This window comes from Crocuta crocuta, unplaced genomic scaffold (genome assembly GCF_008692635.1).
Source record: "Crocuta crocuta isolate KB4526 unplaced genomic scaffold, BGI_CrCroc_1.0 scaffold167, whole genome shotgun sequence".
Taxonomy (NCBI): Eukaryota; Metazoa; Chordata; class Mammalia; order Carnivora; family Hyaenidae; genus Crocuta; species Crocuta crocuta.
Window position 1 is genome coordinate 2,507,497 of NW_027532406.1, and position 13,078 is coordinate 2,520,574.

Consider the following 13,078-nt stretch of genomic DNA (forward strand, 5'->3'; position numbering starts at 1 on the left):
CAGGGGAGGGATAGGGGGAGAAAAAGAGAGACTCTTAAGCAGGCTCTGCCCCTAGTGTGGAGCCCAGTGCATGGAGCTTAACCTCACAACCATGAGATCATGATCTGAGCCAAAATCAAGAGTCAGACACTTAACCAACTGACCCCCTAAGTGCCCCCAAACTATTCCTCTTTAAACTCCTAACAGCCTTATGCCATAGCTGGAAATCATTATGTCCATTTTGCAGATGAGGAAAATGAGGTGGAGAAAAGATACATACTTGATGAGTGGCAAAGCCAATACTAGGACCCAGGTTTTCTTGTCCTTGTTCCCATGCTTTATACCTCACTGCCTCCATGGAAAGGGGTATAAGACAGGGGTACAAGACAGAATACTGTGAAGATGAGTGCCAGATGATATACAATGTTCCAGCTCAGGGGAGCCCTCTTGCTGGTTTTGGGACCACCTTCCGGAATCCTCCTTGGGCTATGGGCTCCTAGTTCCTGGAAAGTCCTTGCTATAGGATGGGTTAATTGCTTGCCGGATTTCTAAGAACTAACTTGGTGGCCTAGGCTATCTGAAGTTTCTATCAAGGGTAAGAGAATAAGGAACATAATGTGTATGATTTCATTCTGTTCTAGACTCCCAGAGTCATGCCACCTGCCCCCACCTCTGTGGTTTAGGGGACCAAACTTCTAACTCAGATGTGGTAACAGAGACTAATGGAGGGTCCCCCTTTCCCAAAGCTCCTCATAAAACAGCAGGCAGATGCCAGGTGTGGAAGAAGAACCAGGATGTCCAGACTTGGCTCTCAGACTATATCCAGGAAACTGGGGCCCTGAGAAGTCTATTTTTTGACCAGCAGGAATCAAAAGGAAGTTCACATCAAGTCACAGGACGTATTCCTGGGTTGCTATACCAAAAAAGTTCAACATAGGGGTGTCTGGGTGGTTCAGTCAGTTGAGCATCCAACTCCTGGTTTCAGCTCAGGTCGTGGTCCTGGGGTTGAGAGATCGAGCCCCATGTTGGGCTCTGTGCTGGGCATGGAGTCTGCTTGGGGTTGGTTCTCCCTCTCTCTCCCCCTGCCATTCTCTCCCAAATAAATAAAATGAAAGTAATAATAAAAAAAGAATGTTCAGCATGGTACTACATAGAGAGTAGTGTCTAGCCTCAGGTCTGCCACATTCCAGGCTGAATAACCTCAGACAAGACACTTAACTCTCTTCATCTCGGTTCCCTAGCTGCAAAATGAGGCAACGCCTGCTCTGCCTGTTCCTCACTTTGCAGATTGAATGAGATCATGCTTGTGCGTGTGAAAGCATTTGTTCATTCCTTTATTTATGGACTCAGTGCCAGGGACAGTTCTGGATACTAGAGATAGAAGGACGAACTTTGTAAACTACAGTTCCTACCCTGAGTGCTTCCCTTGCCTTCCTGACTATGGCTGTACTGGTCCAGAAGACCAGCAATTTGCTGGAGTCCGTCCCAGGATTCCAGTTAAGTGGGTATGTCGTGTCCTTAGCCAACAATTCCCAGCAACTGGCCAGCTGCATGTGCTATTCACCCTCCATAGCCCTGACTCCCATTCCCTCCCCCTCTTCTCTGCTGTGACTTGAGCACTTCTCTTTTTCCCCTACACCCAGGGCAGATGGATTCCTCTGCACTTCTGGGAAGGAGGCACTGAATGCCGGTCACATAGCTTCCCTGGGTCTGAGGATTGCTACGTGTGTTTAGCGCTAAGGGAAAAGATGCTGTTGTCAGAGTATGTGCTGAAACATGATAGGGGAGATGTGGAACTGCTAGGCCCCCAGCAGTCTGTGGAAAGAGTGGGGCAGAGGAAGCCACATACTTGCTTCCTTACTCATGGAAAGCAAAGAGCCCAGGGGCTGCATCCTGAGGTTATACTCTGTCGTCAGTAATGTCCTGAATAGAGAGGCCAAATTGGTCCCTCCAGCTTCAGCCTCTGACCCCTACTCTTTCTCACCCTTCGCTGCCTCACAGTCTCTATCCCAATTCCTAGCCCCACCCAAGCCAGTTAGCTCAGATCTCTGCATGAATATTTTGAGCCTCGGCCAAACTTTTCTTCGTTTTTGACCCAAACCCAGTTACTTCCTAAATCAGGAACTTGTGACCTTAAAGGAGTGTTTAGTCATAGCTTTCCAGACCTAGATTCTGAGTCTCCTCCAGGAATGAAAGCTAGGTCCTGGTTCTAGAAGTTCTGCTTAGGTGACCATGCTGGATGGCAATGGCTCCTTTACTGGAAGCTAAAGAGGATACCTAGGAAGAAAGGACTGGAAGGGGAAACTGGAAACTGGTGGGTACTACCAAAAAGTCAATGATGTTTAAGGAAATACGTTCAGCCAGGAGCTAGTATATTTAAAAACATTGCACAGAAGAAAACCAACATAGCATCCATAGCCCATATGATGTATAATTTCATGTGCTCATGGCTCTCCTGAGCTGATTTCTTTCTATATGCCTCTCTATCTTTAAAGCAAGTGCAAGCACTTCCCTTTCCATTACACAGAGAGGAAAATAGAGGGCTAATGAAGGGAAGTGAATCATCTGAGTTCATTCACTGAAAATGATGAGATTCAGAATTCACCGATTTTTAGGAAACTCATGACACATTTCCACCCTCTCCCCTCCTATTCTGAATCCTCACCGCCTCCCTTCCTGACCACCTTCAATCCCCACCCTCAGTCTCTTTGTCTTCCTACCCGCCTGCAGAAGGTGCTTCTTTTCTTCAAACAGTGATTGATACTAGTATGATGAGGCAGCCAAGTCCTGGGGGGAGGTCAGTTTCCTTTCAGAGGGCACACAGGATGAAATGTATGGAAGTCTGTGAGAAGAGGGAACAGGGACATGGCAGGAGCCGCTGAGATAGGTGTGTTTGCAGAGTGAGTGGAAGAACAGCCAGCTGGTAGTCTAACCAGGTGGCTCCTCTTTACTCTGAGAGCAGTGGATGGTGGGAAGTGTGACAGCAGTTAAAGAAGACAGCAGTTAAAATTAAAGCAGTAGATGATGGGAAGTATGACAGCTGGAGGTGCCTGGTTGGCTAAGTTGGAAGAGCATTCGACTCTTGATATTGAGGTCTTGAGTTCAAGCCCTACACTGGCTGTAGAGATTACTAAAAAAATAAATAAAGATACTTAAAAAATAAAAAGAATAATTAAGAAAAGAAGAGGAAGGTTTGTCTCCCCAAGAGGATATTTTTGTTTAATGTTTTTTTTTAATTTATTTCTAGGAGAGAGAGAGAGAGAGAGACAGCGTGAGCAGGGGAGGGTCAGAGAGAGAGGGAGTCACAGACTGAAAGAGGCTCCAGGCTCTGAGCTGGCAGTCAGCACAGAGCCCGACGCGGGGCTCGAACCCACAAACCGCGAGATCATGACCTAAGCGAAAGTCGGACGCTTAACCGACTAACCCACCCAGGTGTCCCCCAAGAGGATATTATAATCTATCCTTTGTTAAAGATAGATGATAGGAACCAATTTTTATTTGCTTAACATTCTTTTTCAATCTTGGCAACAACTTTTAAGGAAACTACTACTATTTTCACCATTTTATGAAGGAGTAAACTGAAGTTCATGGGGTTTAAGCAGTTTACCCAAGGTCACGCTATAGGTAAATGGTAGACTTGGGATTTATACCCAAACTTGGTTGGTTCTAGGATGCAGAGAACTATATCTGATGCAGTAATACATTCTGTCAAGAAGGTGGGGGTTTGGGGGTTGCTTGTCCTTATATCCAGGAATCTTCCCACTTCTAACCACGGGTGCCATCCTAGGGTAGTCCCAGCTGTCCAAGTCATGTCTGCATTGGTTCCTGACTACCTAGTTTCAGCTAGACTTTAATAAAAATGTTCCTCCTCTTTTTTATTGTTTTTAATTTTTTTTTTAATTTGTTAATGTTTTATTTATTTTTGAGAGAGAGATAGAGACAGAGTGAGCAGGGGAGGGTCAGAGAGAGAGGGAGTCACAGAGTCCGAAGACAGGCTCCAGGCTCTGAGCTAGCTGTCATCACAAAGCCCAACATGGGGCTCGAACCCACGAACTGTGAGATCATGACCTGAACCCAAGTCGGATGCTTAACCAACTGAGCCACCCAGGCGTCCCTCCTCCTCTTTTTTAATATAGCCAGCCACAGCTGGGTCTAGTCAGAGAAGTGATCACTGGGTCTTCTGGCTATGTTTCTATATCTAAGTGGATCTCTGGAACCATCTATGGCCAGTCTTCCCTTTTTGCAACCATTATTCAACCATATTAAGTGAGGGGGATACCCAAGAGTTCTTCTGTAGGGAAATAACAATAGCTTTTATTTACTGAGCATACATTTTATTTAGCAAGCATTGAGTAAGAGCACCATGTGCACTATCTCATTTGATCCTCAATGAGGGAGATGCAATATCTTCCCTACTTTATGAGGAAAAGGAAACCAAGGCTCTGAGAAGTTAAAGTTACAAAGCCAACCTAATACCTGGCAAGTCAAACCTAGGTTTGTCACTCCAAAGCCTGTGTTGATTATCACTGCAATAGTGTTGTTGCTTTGTCCCTTCCCGAGGGGAAAAAATGTACCTTGTTGAATAGGTGCTCAGGAATCTGTAATAAGAAATATTCACTGGGACGTGTAGGTGGCTCACTCAGTTGAGCGTCTGACTCTTGATTTCGGCTCAGATCAAGCCCCACATTGGGCTCCAGCCCGCTTGGGATTCTCTTTCTCTTTCTGCCCATCTTCCCCACTTGTGCTCGCTCGCTCTCTCTCTCTCTCTCTCTCTAAAATAAAAAACTAAAAAAATATTCACTAATGTTATGTTTTCCAACCTTGTCTGATGACAAGAATCATGTGGCTTAAAGGTTTAAACAATACAGAATATCAGGTTACTTCTGGGGAAATTCTGATTCCTTAGGTCCAGGTTGGAGCCTAGAAACCTGAATCTTACTATGCATCTTAAAAGATCTTACCACCAAACAATTTTGGGAAAATGTCAGTAAATGCATATTTGGGGCTGTTGGTTTACTTTTTTGCAGAGGAATGTCCAGTTAAATCACAAACTTTCTATTTCCTGGGGCTTCTACTCCAACCCTATCCTTTGAAATAAGGGCCAGTATAGAGGTGGGAAATATCCCGGGCTGGAAGGCCAACTTCTGTGTAGAATTTCTCAGACAGGGATGAATCAAGAAGGGAATGTACACCTGAGAGTCTTGTGCAAACCCAGCTACCCTGAGGCGACTCTTCTAAAGAATCTGTTCTCAAAAGAGCTAATTGCTTCGGCACTTTTGTACTTGTTCTTTTTTTAGATCCTAGTGATAATTTCATCTTAAAAATGCCAGACGTTTGGCTAATGGAGGGACTTTTCCATATAGAGATTGAAAGAATTTGGGGACTGAGAGTAACCCTCAAAGTCACGGCAGTGGATGAGAAATTGGTTCCCTAAGGCTCAGGAAAATTGGGAGAAACTGGGTAGAGGTGAGAAGAAATCAAAATTGAGAATATCTGTACTTACTTTCTATCTGTGATAGCTCCTCACAGTTCTTGTGCTGGCACCCTTCTGAGCTTTTTAATGTTTTCTTCCCTAGGATCTTCTGAGTAAAACTGGGTTTCCAGACCATTGTCCCTCTGCAGGGAGGGTAGGAACCACCCTCAGCAACAATGGGCCCAGCAGCTTGTGGGATGCCCACAAAGTCTGTATTTTTAGTCAACAAGGAAACAACAGTGACATTCTACCTGAGCAGACCCTCTGCTCCATGGCATAGTGTCCTAAGATTTATTCAGTCTGTGTCATGGCAGTCAGCTTATTCTATTTGTAAAGCAAATTCTACCCCAAGTTCAAAGATAAAAGAATTAAGCTCAATTCAAGATGTTAATTTCATACAATCAACCAAAACTTATTTCAGATACCTAATGTGTACCTACTACTGGGCTAGACCCTAAGGGCACACAGAAGAACATACGTGATCTGTGCCCTGAAGAAGGTTAAAGTCTGGTAAAGAAGACAAAACACATATATATATTAAACAATTAAAATGCTATTAAACAAGATGGTGACTATAAAAAAAAAAAAAGGAAAAGAACAGCGTTGACAAGACGTGGAAAAGAGGGAACCCTTTCCCACTGCTGGTGAGATTGTAAAATGGTGCAGCCACCATGGAAAACAGTATGGCAGTTCCTCAAAATATTAAACATAGAGAGGGTGTTATGCTGAGCGAAATAAGTCAGGCAGAGAAGGACAAATATCATATGTTTGCACGTATAGGGGGATTAGGAGGAACTTGACGGAGGAACAAGGGGGAGAAGAAGGGCGGAAATGGTGGGGGAAAGGGAGAGAGGCAAACCATGAGAGACTCTTGAATGCTGACAAAAACTGAGGACTCATGGGTGTAGGGGGGGGGGGGGGGATGGGCATGGAGGAGGGCACTTGTGGGGATGAGCACTGAGTGTTATGTGGAAACTAATTTGACAATAAACTATTTGTAAAAAAAAAAAAAAAAATTAAACATAGAACTACCATATGATCCAGCAATCCTAATTCTGGGATATATACAAAAGAATTGAAAGCAGGGTCTCAAAGAGATATTTGCACATTCATGTCATAGCGGTACTTTTGACAATAGCCCAGAGGTAGAAGCAACCCAAGTGTCCACTGACATGGATGGATAAGCAAAACATGGCATATACACATAATGGAATATTAGTCAGTCTTAAAGAGGAAGGAAATCTTACCACATGCTACAACATGGATGAATCTTGGGAATATTACGCTAAATGAAGTAAACCAGTCCAAAAAAAAAAAAAAGGCAAAATACTGCATGATTCTACATATATCTTTAGATATAGAGGTATCCAAAGTAGTCAAATTCATAGAAATGGAGAATGGGAGTTACCAGGGGATAGGAGGAAGAGGAAATGGGGGAGTTGTTGTTTAACAAGTATAGAGCTTCAGTTTTGCAAGATGAAGTTCTGGAGATCTATTGCACAACAAACAAATATACTTAACATTACTGAAACATACATTTAAAAATTGTTAAATGGTAAGTTTTATATGTGTTTTTACCACAAACAAACAAACAAAATGGTTGAGTGCCTGGGTGGCTCAGTCGATTAAGCATCTGACTCTTGGTTTCAGCTCAGGTCATGGTCTTGCAGTTTGTGAGTTTGAGCCCCACATTGGTCTCTGTGCTGACAGTGGGGAGCCTGCTTGGGTTTCTCTTTCTCTCCCTCTCTCTCTACCCTTCCACAGTTCATTCTCTCTCTCTCTCAAACTGAATAAACTTAAAAAAAAATTAAAGTCAAAATGCTTTAAAAAAAAAACCTGTTAACATTAAACAGTCTGACCACTGACCAAAACTGCAGTAAAAGTAGAGAACAGGCACACTGAAGTTAGAGATTTCCTAGGCCTGAACAAATCTTAAATGATGGGTCATGATGGATTGGTAGAACACAGGAAAAAAGAAGTTCCAAATAAGAGTCCTGGAAAAAGGCAAAAGCTGGAATAAACACTGTATATTTTATAGAGAGTAAATTTTATATGTCCCTAACTGTGGTGTGTGTGTGTGTGTGTGTGTGTGTGTGTGTGTGTGTGTGTGGCTGTGTGTATACATGTGTACACATGTATACAAGGGTGAGAAATCTGGTGCAATTAGGAAAAGCTTACACTGAAGAGTAGTGAGAATGAAGTAGAGCTAAGTAGGATGAGTTCTGATGGTAAAAGGTCTTAAAAGCCACATGATACCATAGACTCCAGAAAGGCACTATAAATTCTTAAACAAAGATGTGTATAAGGTTTTGAGTGAAGCTGAAAATTCCTACTAATCTCAATTGAAATAAGAGAAACAAAAGAGAGTGACCTGGATTGTGTCTGGGCCTGGGCTGGAGGGAATGGGGGAAAGATACCCCCTAGATCTGGGTGCAGTATTGGAAGGGAGAAATGAAATGAGAGGACACCACAGGGGAAGTGACAATTCAAGGGAATAGAGAAGAGCTTATACAGCTGCCTCCATTCTTACTCTTCAGGAGCTTTTGCTTTTCCAAACTTGCAAGGTCATATGTTTTGCTTTAGAAAGAGCCTTAGAAAGGGGTCGCCTGGATGGCTCAGTCAGTTAAGTGTCTGACTCCTGATTTCCGCTCAGGTCATGATCTCACAGTTGGTGAGTTTGAGCCTCACATGGGGCTCTGCGCTGACAGCATGGACTCTGCTTAAGATTCTCCCTCTCTGCCCTACCCTGTTCTCACTCTCTCTGTCTCTCTTTAATAAAAAAAAAAAAAAAAAAAAGAGCCTTAGAGATTTCCTTTCAAGGGCTATACCATGAAATCCGTATTTAAAGGTCAATACAATAGTCTCATGGGTTGAAGTGGGAAGAATGAGGATAGAGAGCCCCACTGCCCAATCCCAGTGGCACCTGTCAAGTACAAAGGCCATATCTTGGACCGTAAGCTGAGAGATTTTTCTTGAGGAAGAGGGTGACTGCCCATGGTGAGGACTGTGGTTTCAGAGTCAGAGAGAAGTTCCATTCCCAGCTTCATTGCTGACTCCATCTGTGCACCGGGGTGAATCACTTCCCTCCACAGGTCTCTCGTTTTTTCTTTTTGTGAAATGTAGGACGTGTTTTTTTTTTTCCACCTGCTTTCATGGAAGACAGAAAAGACCAAAAGAAAAAGAAATTTATATCAGACACCTAATTTAAGCAAACAGGTAAGGTCTGGGCTAAAGCAATACCCAGAATGTGTGGGCATTCAGTATGACAACGTGGGGGCCAGTTTTGACACGCTTTGGTCTTGACATCAGAAGTCCATGGTGAGGACGTAAGTATCAAACAGTATAAACAAATGTTGCCCCAGAGGGTCTAGATTCTGGGAATATGAACTGGGAATCCCAACCAAAATTCCAGGTCCCCAAGTTCCCCTCAAGGAGTCATGAGGCTCATGCAGGAGGTGAATCACCACACCCAGAATCTGTCTTGGAGACCTAAACCACCAAATATGAGCCTCAGCAAAGGAAAGAGCTTGATGCAAATAGCTCTGGGTTTGTAACTAGAATATAAGCTGTTCCCTTGGGTCCCGATGAGACCAAGAAACAGTTTTGCCTAAGGATCTGGATGCTGTTCTAGTTCTGAGGTCAGTGGGAGGTCAAAGCCATAAAATTGGTCCCTGTGGAGTACTATGGTCTCTGGTCTGGAAGACGACATGAATAAAAGAGCTCAGAAGATTGTGGGCCTGAAGATATTGAATTTGTATTCTTCTCAAAGTCTGTATTATTTCTCAGTCCAACTCTCCATAAGCAAAAGGCAGAGATACGGGCAGCAGGTTGTCAGAGCTTGGAAGAGAGACCAGAAAGTACAGAGAGAAAGAAATGTGTTGACTGTTCATCAGCAATGATGGTTTCTCTGCCAAAGGGAAATGCCAATCCTCACAGTCAGGAGAGGTGGATGGGGAGCCCAGAAGAAGGAGCAAATCCTGGGAATCTGGAATGCTTGGAACACTGTGTTCAAAAGGGATTTCACATACCCCTTCATATACATTTGCTTGGCTGTTATCAAAAAAGTGGAAAATAACAAGTGTTGGCAAAGATGTGGAGAGATTAAAACCCTTGTGCATTGCTGATAGGAACATAAAATTGTGCAGCCACTATGAAAAGTAGTTTGGCAGGTCCTCAAAAAGCTAAACATAGAATTACCATATGATTGAGGAATTCCACTCCTAGGTATATACCTAAAAGAATTGAAAGCAGGGACTCAAAGAGAGACTCATACACCATGTTCACAACAGCATTATTCACAATAGGGAAAGCCAAAAGGTGAAGCAACCCAACCGTCCACCAACAGATAAATGGGAGAACGAAATATGGCACATACATACAAGGGAATATTATTTGGCCTCAAAAAGAATCAGATTCTGATACATGCTACAACATAAAGGAACTCTGAAAATGTTATGTTTAGTGAAATGAGCTAGAGGCCACATATCGTATGATTCCATCTCTATGAGGTACTTAAAATAGACAAATTCATACAAACAGAAAGCTAAGAATAGAGGTTACCAGGGTTGAGGAGAATGGGGATGGAGAGTTATTGGTTAATGGGTACAGAGTTTCTGTTTGTAATGTTGAAAAAGTTCTGAAAATGAATAGTGATGATGCCTGTACAGCAAAGTGAGTGTCCTTGATGCCACTGAACTGTATACTTAACATGGTTAAAAAGGTAAATATTATGCATATTTTCCCATAATAAGAATAAAGTTAGTTAATAATATTTTTTAAATGGTTAAAATGGTAAATTTTATGTTATATATATTTTACTAAAAAAGAGGGGGGATCCCATAACACAAGGATCTACCAAGCACTGAGAGTAAGATTCAGAGAAGCCAGACATGGGAAAGTGGCAGCAGTGACATTCAGAGTCATGCGCTGAGATGGAGATGGGGACTGGGAGGGAGACAAAGAGCCCTGCCCATGAAGGAGAAGGATAAAGTGTGAGAATCAGAGATGAAAGAGAAGTTGACCAAAATGGAGCCCTATTAGGGAGTAGGGCTGAGTATGGAGGAAAAAATGGGGCTTGGCAGGTCTAATTTTCAAAATGAGTCTTAAGTCTGGGTCTTTTCTTTGGCAGGCACGTGGATTTCCACGTTTAACCGCTTCAGGGCTTGTGGTAGATACTTCTGGGACCTTCATCCACTCTGCAGTGGTCAGCTGGCTGTTGCCCTCTGAGGCTTCCTGTCTCCTTTTAGAGCTGACAGACACCACAGTGAGTCAGTCCTACCAAGACTTGACTCATTTTTGACCCAATTTTGGTAATCAAACACAATACCCTAGAATTTGGCATTATGGCTCAAAAGGTATGGTGGGTATATGGTTGCAAGATCCTGGCTCCAAGCTGCTTCCTGTTGCCATCCCATTTCACATCCCTGTGAAGTGAGCTACATTTAAAATCAGAGAGACTTGAGTTTGAATTCTGTCTTGCCTCTTACTCACTATGTGACCTTGGGCAAATTACTTAACCTCCGAAAGCCATGGTTTTTTCACTTGTCAAATGGAACTATGGAGCTCTGTAGCCTTGGTGGGGATTAGATGAGTTAATATATGAAGAGTTTCTCAGCACTTTGCTTAACACAGAGAAATTGCTCAGTAAGTTAAGGTTATTGTTATTATCACTACTATTAGTACCCTGAGATCTTTGATTATCTAGGATTGCTTTGCCCCAAGGGCAATGGAATCTTATTCTGGAGCTTCAGTAATACAGACTCCTGTAATCCTGGATTTAGAGCAGGAAGACCTGAATCTGATCTGGGATCCCCAATTTACTAGCTAACTGTGTGACCTTAGGCATTTTCCACACTCTTGGTCTCCTCATTTATAAAAAGGAGATGATTACATAGAGTTGTAAATTTCAAATTAAATACTATCTATAAAGGCTTTATAACTAACAACAACAATCAAAAAAGCATGGATGTATAATGTACTCAGAATCAGAAGCCAGCCTATTTCAGGGCCAAGGTTAGGGTCAAGTTGGGAATCAAGGGTGGGATTGGCATAAGGGCTATAAAAAACAATTATGATCGGGGCACCTGGGTGGCTCAGTCAGTTAAGCATCTGACTCTTAATTTTAGCTCAGGTCATAAGTTCATAAGGCTCAGGTCATGATCTCACGGTTGGTGAGATTGGGCCCTGAGGTAGGCTCTGCACTGGCAGCACGGAGCCTGCTTGAGATTCCCTCTCTCTCTGCCCCCTTCTCAAAATAGATAAATAAACTGAAAACAACAACAAAAACAACAACTGTGATCAAGATCAGTGTTGCCTTAGCGGTCAAAATAAACTTTTGGGTTAAAATAGGGAGGGAGTTGTGAGCAGGTTCACAGCAGGGAGTTGGGTGGAGTTTTTAGTTTGGGCTAGGAATCCAGGCCGGATGGTGCGCTCTGTCTGAGCCCTGAGGGGTACAGCAGTTCTGTGCAGTGACTCAGAGGCGGCTGCACTACCTGGGATAAGACTCTAATCCAGAGAATTTGGTTTGGGGGAAAGTAGAATACAGGACTTAACAAATCCTGAGAGACTTATAGAAGAGTAAGCCTTTAGGCAGATAGTCCAACTGCAGTAGTTCAGTGACCTCATCTCCTTCATCCTTCTCCCCCTAATAAGCTATGTCATATTAAGTACCATCCCACCTCCAGATGTGTCCTGCACAGGGCTGGTCATCATGGCTCTGATCATCCCTCCTCCAACACCCATCTTCCATCATGCACTACCTACCCATCATCATCCATTCAGCAAAGATTTATTGGATACTTACTATGTGTCCCGCACATTGTCAGATCCTGAGGATGCAATAATGATGGAGGCGAGCATGTTGTCTGAATTCATGGAGCTTCAGTCTAGAGGGAGAGGCAGATAATGCAGTTGAAATTTCCATCCCCTATACTTGTGTATGTTAGTGAGTGGAGGCAGGTTCTAAAATCAGTTCAAAGGCAAAGATTGCAAAATTATCATTTTTTTGTTTATTTAGTTTTAGAGAGAGAGCGAGAGAGTGAGCAAGCACGAGCGAGGGAGGGGCAGAGAAAGAGAGGGAGAGACAGACTCCCTAGCAGGCTCTGCACTGTTACTGAAAGTATGTAAAGTCACCAGGACTTTGGCATTTAGAAGCAAAAAAAGCCAAGAAATAACAGCTATTTCTCTTGGCATTTCAGGTGTCACCCTGAGACAGTAGATGTCCAGATCTGGTTTTAAGAGTGGAGAGTGACTTTAAATAAAGGGATTTCTTTGTTTCTTGCTCTTTCAGCTGAGTGTGTATAGTTGTGTTTACATAAGTTAACTGCATTAATGATGGGACTCCAGTGTAAATACAAATTATACCAATATGTATGTAATTATTATAAATATGTTAAGGAGGAATACTGTACACTGTGAGAAAGTATAGTAGAGGGACATAACCCTTGTAAGGGACTGAGGAGTGAATGATATGGAAGGTTCCACTGAGGACGTGACACTTAGTCCTAGAGGTTGCATATGAGTTAGCCTGTCATAATGCAAAAAAAAAAAAGAACTTTTCAGGCAGGGATATTGACGTGAGGCAGACAGGAACTTGGTGCACCTTAGAAACTAAAAGCCAATTAGGAT